The 6,989-nt window shown below is 44.1% G+C and overlaps 1 pseudogene; it reads right to left on the bottom strand.

The window, feature by feature from the left end:
* Positions 1–6,143: 6,143 nt before the first annotated feature.
* On the bottom strand, positions 6,144–6,526 carry LOC105942775 (60S ribosomal protein L31-like; annotated as a pseudogene).
* Positions 6,527–6,989: the final 463 nt, after the last annotated feature.

The raw sequence follows: 6,989 nt of genomic DNA, 5'->3' as shown, positions 1-6,989 counted from the left end.
CAGTTTAAGCTGAACTCCCCGCCCCCCACCGCAGGGCCATTTGTAGAAGAACTTCTCCTGTTTTCATGCATATTCTTAGATACCCTGTCATAAACTGTATATCTACACATGTTTAAATTTCCATCTAGGTTATTCATTGTGTTCTATTCTTAGAGAAACAAATTCAGCAGGTGACAATCAGGAATGATGTATATAAACATCTGATAGCAGATAATCCTTTCTTTACCTGAAAGGTGTGGGAAAATAACACATATAAGCTAGTTCAAGTTTGCCTTGCAGGAGGCAACCAACCCAGGTTCGATTCCCAGCATCCCATATGGTCCCCCGAGCACCACCAGGAGTGATTCCTCAGTACAGAGCCAGAAATAGTCCCTGTACATTGCCGGGGGTGACCCCCCCCAACCAAAACCCCAATTGTCTCTTCTATATCTATGAGAGAAGTGTTAGGGCCAGAGGAAAGGCACTTAAATCTCAGAGATGCAGTAGCTGCTACAGAAAACCTAGAACATAAAAATCTCACCATGTCCAAAATGAACTTGCTGTTTTCTTCCAAACCAAACCAGCTTCTCACACACTTATGAGAAGATTGTTACACAACTTTTTAAATTTCTTAATTTTGGGGGTTTTGAGTCACACCCAGCTGTGCTCAGGGCTCACTCTTGGTTCTGTACTCAGGGATCATCCTGGCATGAGGGACCAAATGGACTTCTGGGTTCAAACCTAGGTTGGCTGCATGTAAGGCAAGTTACAAGATAATACTCCCCGCTGTACTATTTTTCAGGTCCCTGTCATACAACTTTTATGTAAACTGTGGCAGGGAGTTTGTAAGCAGCAGGGTCCTTTTTTCTCTAAAACGGCAGTGTTGGTGATGGAACTTGCAGCTTCATTATTCTAAGCCAGACTCTCTCCCACTGAGTCAAATTCTCAGACCATCCTTTTTTTTGGGGGGGGGGAAGGGGGCGGGAGATGCAGTTGTTGGGCCACACGTGTTGATACTCGGTGGCTACTATTGGCTCTGTGCTTGCTCAAGAGACCGTGCTATGGCAGGGTCTTAACCTCTGTATGATTTCTCCTCTCCCTCCAGGCCTACTTCTCTCTCCTTTGACCCTATAGGTCTAGGTGGGTTATTTTCAGCAGTACTTGGCCACAACTTAGTAGGAGCCATTCCATGTGAGTGATTAAACCTAGGACCTCACACATATAAGGCACTTGTTCAATCTTTTGAGTGATAGGACTGACTCTGGTCCCTGCACTTTCTTTTTGCTCTCCTGATAAACATATCAATAGTGGTTCTTGAATGTACATATCTTTCTATTTATTTCCTCTCCAGATCTCATTACCTTTCATTTGGATACAAAATTAGTTCCTTCCTTTTTCATTTTAATCTCAGTCTAAAACTTTTTTTTGTTTGTTTTGGGCCTTCACTCAGCTCAGCTCTGTGCTCAGGGATCACTTCTGGCGGTCTTCCAGGTACCACATGACTCCAGGTATCAAATCCAGACCTCCTGCATGCAAAGCATGGGCTCCAGTCCACTGAACTACTTCCCCAGCTAATTTTAGTTATTTTGAAATTTTGATACAGTTCAGTTGGGGTCCAGAGTGTTAGTAAAGCAGGTAGGGTGGTTGCTTTGCACATAAGCGACCCAAAATTTGATCCCTGGCACTCGATGTGATACTTTGAGCTGGTTAGGAGTGATCCCTAAGCACAGAGCCATGAGTAAGCTCTGAACACTGCCAGATGTGGACTGGACTAAGAAACAAAAAATTTAATACAGTTCAAGTTAGTATGCCATTTCCACATGAGATGTGGTCTAAGATTCAAAGTTAATGTAGTGTTATGGCCAACTTGGGGTTCTACTTTGAGCTGTTTCAAAGCACTAACTTCTCCATGGCATGGGTTGCTTTTTTTTTAATTTGGGGTGGATGGAGAGGAAGAGATTTGGACCAAACCAGTGATGGTTGGGGGCTATCCCTGGCTCTTGCCTGGGTGTTACTTCTGAAATAGCTCAGGGAACCATGCAGTGCCAAGGATTGAACCAAGGCTGTCCTCATGCAAGGCAAGTCCCTTCACCCCTATACTATCTCTCTAGTCTCATTTTAATTCATTTGTTTGATTGGTTTGTTTTTGGGGACCCCTGCCAGCAGTGCTCAAGGTTACACCCAGTTTGGTACTCAGAAGTCACTCCCAGTGAGTATTTGGGTATATGGTATTTGGGGACAATACCATGTCAGGGATCAAACCCATGACTTCCACATAAAAAGCAAGTGCTCCAGTCCTGTGAACTATTTTCCCCCAACACACCCTACGAGGATATTTGGGAGGGAGGGGCATACTCAGTAGCACTCAGAGCTTACTCCTGTCTCTGTGCTCAGGAATCAATCCTGGCAGAGCTCAGGTCCATGTAGGGTGCCAGGGATTAAACCGGAAAGATAATCGCCTTAATTTGCTATACCATCTCTCTGGCTCCATCATGAGTATTTTAGTGCTGGTTGCCCTGACAGCAGCCTTCCAGGGAGAGATGAGTCTGGGGAATGAGTCTGATGGAGAGGGCCAGGGGTATGGACCTCTGATAGAAAGGGCGGAGATTCCAGATGGAAAGTTCCTCTGTCCTCACCTCTCAGAATTCAGTGGAGGTCTGTAATACTGCCTCCTGGTGTTCAGCATGATGACCTACACCCTGAGTCCTATCTATAATGACAAGGTTTGTTTGGTTTTTTTATTTTTTTATTTTTATTGAATCACCATGTGGAAAGTTACAAAGTTCTCAGGCTTATGTCTCAGTTATACAATATCCAAACACTCATCCCTTCACCAGTGCCCATATTCCACCACCAAAAACCCCAGTATACCTCCCGCCCCTGTCCCCCCACCCCCAACTGCATAACTGATGAATTTCACTTCATTTTCTCTTTACCTTGATTACATTCCATATTTCAACACAAAACTCACTATTGTTGTTGGAGTTTCCCCCCAAGAAAAACAGTCCTACTACCAAGGAAGCATTTGATAATTAGTTTTCCTTTGCTTAGAATGAAGAGATATGTAGCCCCACTGCTCCAAGTACATAACTCTTTTTTTTTCCTTTTTCCTTTTCCTTTTTTTTTCCCCCTCATCCCCCTTCCCGTGCCTCATAGTATGGTGGACACCATGCCGCGTTTCTCCCCCAAAATGGGAAACAACCGGGAAAGAGGGATATTTCCTCTTCTCGGCTGGTGTGGGGCTGTTGCTTAGTTCAGTCTAGAGAAATGGCTGCTACTTTGATTACCTTCAATATTTCAACAAAAAACTCACTGTTATTATTTGGAGTTTCCTCCTAAAGTCAGACCTAAAAAGGAACCGTTTCACATTGCTGAAAATTAAGAGATGTTAAGTCGGTTTTGGATTTCTGTATAAAGTCCAGGGAAAATTCTGCCAGAAATTGCATAGCCCATCTCACAGTCCCAGTGCATTGCTGTAAGAAGCTGCGCTGGATGCCAAAATGTGTTAGAAGGTCTCTGGAATCAAAGTCTTTAGGCACAGAGGATCCCTATAATAACAAGGTTTTTACTTAGCTTTCACATTGTTCCATGTCACTTTGGACTTGGCCATATTGTCATCTGGTTGGAAGTAGAAAACCCTTCCTAGTTTAGTGCACCCGTCTTGCTCCAGCATCCACTTCATACCCCATATGTGAGTCTTTCCTTTCTCTCTGCCGTTCTTCATCTCTGGTCCACTCCTTCTTTTTTTAGATGCATGGTGCACAGAAGCCTGAATCCAAGAGACATGTGGCCAGGTCAAAACATATCCCTCCACAATTTTTTTTAAATCACATTCAGCATCACTGTCACTGTCATCCCATTGTTCATCGATTTGCTTGAGTGGGCACCAGTAATGTCTCCTTTCATCCCTGTCGTGTGCTAGTGTAGCCCGATGGCGTATTGGGGGCTCTTTCAGGATCAGGGGAATGAGGACTGTCGTTACTGTTTTTTGGCATATTGACTACGCCACGGAGCTTGCCAGGCTCTGCCATGCGGGCGGGATACTCTTGGTAGCTTGCTGAGCTCTCCGAGAGGGATGGAGCCTTTTAGGGTGGTCTCTAATAGCCTTTACAGGTCTTCCCAGTCTACTGAATATAAGCTTTTGGTCGACTGGCATGTTGTAACGATCTGCACACTGACAAACATGCACCTGCCTGCGTCTCTGGGCAGCACCTGGGACATCTGCGGCCTCAGGTTGATCTCCTTGAGATTGATGAAGTGCGCCCGGAGGTTGTTGAGCAGTTGGCAGAGCAGGGCCCTATCACAAAGGGTCTGTGCCAGGTTGAACACCTGTGCCGAGTCCCAGGTCATCCAGTGGTTGGCTGACAGCATCCCACGGTGGATGAGCCACTGCACGCACTGCCGCCACAGCTCTATGTCCAACAGTGCTGTGACTTGGCGCCCCCCGCATACTTTGGGATTATTCATGCATGCAGGGCAAGTGCCTCACCTATTGTACTCTCTTTCTACCCGCACCCCTTTCCCGCCAAGACACTTAGGTTTCATTTGTTTGTTTGTTTGGGGGCCACACCCAGTAATGCTCAGGGCTTACTCCTGGCTCTGTGTTCAGGGATCACTCCTGGAGGATTTTTTTCTCCTGAAAGAAAATCACTTTATTCTTATTAATACACTCTGATATTATAAAAGTTGGTTTAAGGGGCCACACAAATGTTTGCTCAGCCCCAAACTCAGTACCATCTCAACGAACCAGTCTGTGGGTTAGACAATAATATTTCCTTCCATGAAAATTGGAAGCAAAAGAAGCTACGGAGAAAAGGCTTCATTGGTGGCTTCATCCTTTGAATTTCACTACTAATTGTATTTTTATGCTAAATTAACTTGGTCATGAGAAATAATTTTTCCATGCCTCCAACTTCTTGATTAGGCTCATCCTTTTGCAAATCTGCACTGTTTCAACATCTCACTGAAACCCTCACAAATCTTAAGATCACACTGGTTCTGGATATACTCCAAAAATTGTTTCATCTCAAAACAGATGGGGTCCAGACTACTGCTGCTGTTGGTAAAGAACAGCTGAGTTCCCTAAGGTTCCTGGTTAGTGATATCAGGCCTTGCAGACTCAGCATTATTTTTTCCATTGAAGCCCCCAGTGATGGCATGGCCAAAATACTACATACATAATAACTAGTAAGTCAAAAACTATTTTATATTGAGCTATACGACATAGCCAGGAACTTTACTACCAAATGATTACAGTTGATAGTAATGACTTGCTTGTTAATTACCCTATAAGTATAATTACGAGTTAGACTTGTTTTAGTGTCTGTTCTCTTATCCTATGCCAGAAATGCAGCTTTCCTAGAATGAAAACATAAGCAGTGTAGCTCCAAAGACTAAGCCAATCTCCAACCAAAGCTTGCAAGGTGACGCCCCCCCCTGAGACAATAAGCTCCTGAGTCTTCATCAGATGGTGGAGGGTGTCAGGCGCCTTCCTATATGGATGCCCAGTTGAGGGGGCAGCAGATGAGACAGCAGCAGGGATGGGAGGGAAATCTGCAGGGACTTGACTGAGAAGACTCCCCTCGTTCTTTGTGGACTTGCATTCTTCAGGCTGAGGGTGGGAGCGCTCTTGGGTTGCTTGAAGAGAAGCTCTATTGGGGAATATTCTTTGGCCTACTGGACAATCCCATATCGAGTCCGAGTTCTTCTTCAGGATGCTCATGCTCTCCCCTTCCATGCTTCTCCCATGGAATCTTCAGACTAGAAACTGTTATTTTCCCTCTGCTTCAGAGACTCTGAGAGTGTCCTGTGGGGTCTGGGGTGAGGTGGGCTGTTGCAGTGAGAGCTCAGGCCTGACTCGAGCTGGCAACCTGCAAGATCTTCCCTGTATTAGCCTGATTATATGTACTTTTATTGTCACGACTCTGCTGTCACATGCTAGATAATAAGGCCCACGTTAATTGTACTCTAGGAAATCACCTGTGATTTAGGAAATTGTTGCAAAAATCTTTGAAATAAATTTGGGTAACAAAAATCAATTATGAAAGAAAGCTAGTTTTTAAATTTAGAAGCTCTTGGCACATTATTTTACACAGCTATTTTACAACAAAAATATTTTGGTAAACACAGATTTAAAGACTGTGTGTGTGTGTGATTTGATAACTTTATGATGTCATCACTTTAGTTCTCATTCACATTGACTGTAGATTTTTGAAAATGTTGATGGCTACATAGTTAACCAAGGTATAAAGTTTTTTGAATCTTCATCCTCATTACTTTTTTTTTTTTGACAAATGTACATGGATTCAGTATGGGGTATTCTTTATTCCTTTGGCCCAGACAGCTTTGTTGAGCCTGATGCCAATACATACATCTGGGGTGTCCATCTCCTTTATGGCAAACTTCCCGATCTCTTTGATTGCCCAAGGTGCACGCTGCCTGAAACCCACTCTGTGGATGCACTTGTGAGTGTTGATGAGTATTGTTGGGTCACCACCTCACTGCTGGCAGAGTGGCCCTTCTCATCACCCTTCTTTATGGAAGCCATTCTGCCAGGCCCAAGAGAGCAAGCCAGGCTCGAAATTTAAATAGACATTTTCCTGAGTTAAATTATTTTTATTAATTTTATTAATTTTTTGGGGGGGAACACACTTGGTGGTGCTGACACTACTACCGGCACAGTGCTCAGGCGGTGTTCCTGGTGGTGTTATGAGGACCTTTTGAGCTGGAGATTGAACCCAGGGTTCCAGCCCTTCAAACTATTTCTGCAGTTCCTGGCTAAATTATTTTTTACAGTCACTTTGAAAGTTTCATCCAATTTGTCCTTTAACACTCCTTGGAATAGAGGATATCAAATTACAATTTATAATGAGAGATCAGAGAGATAGATAGTACAGAGGTTAAGGCACTTGACATGATCACAGCTGACACTGGTTTGATCAGTGGCACCACATTTGGTCTCCTTAGCATGGCTAGGAGTGATCCCTGAGCACAAAGCCAGGAGTAAGAAA

Source organism: Sorex araneus, chromosome 6 (genome assembly GCF_027595985.1).
Source record: "Sorex araneus isolate mSorAra2 chromosome 6, mSorAra2.pri, whole genome shotgun sequence".
NCBI lineage: Eukaryota > Metazoa > Chordata > Mammalia > Eulipotyphla > Soricidae > Sorex > Sorex araneus.
Note: the sequence above shows the minus strand (reverse complement) of the source record. Positions and strands in the feature narration are given on the sequence as shown.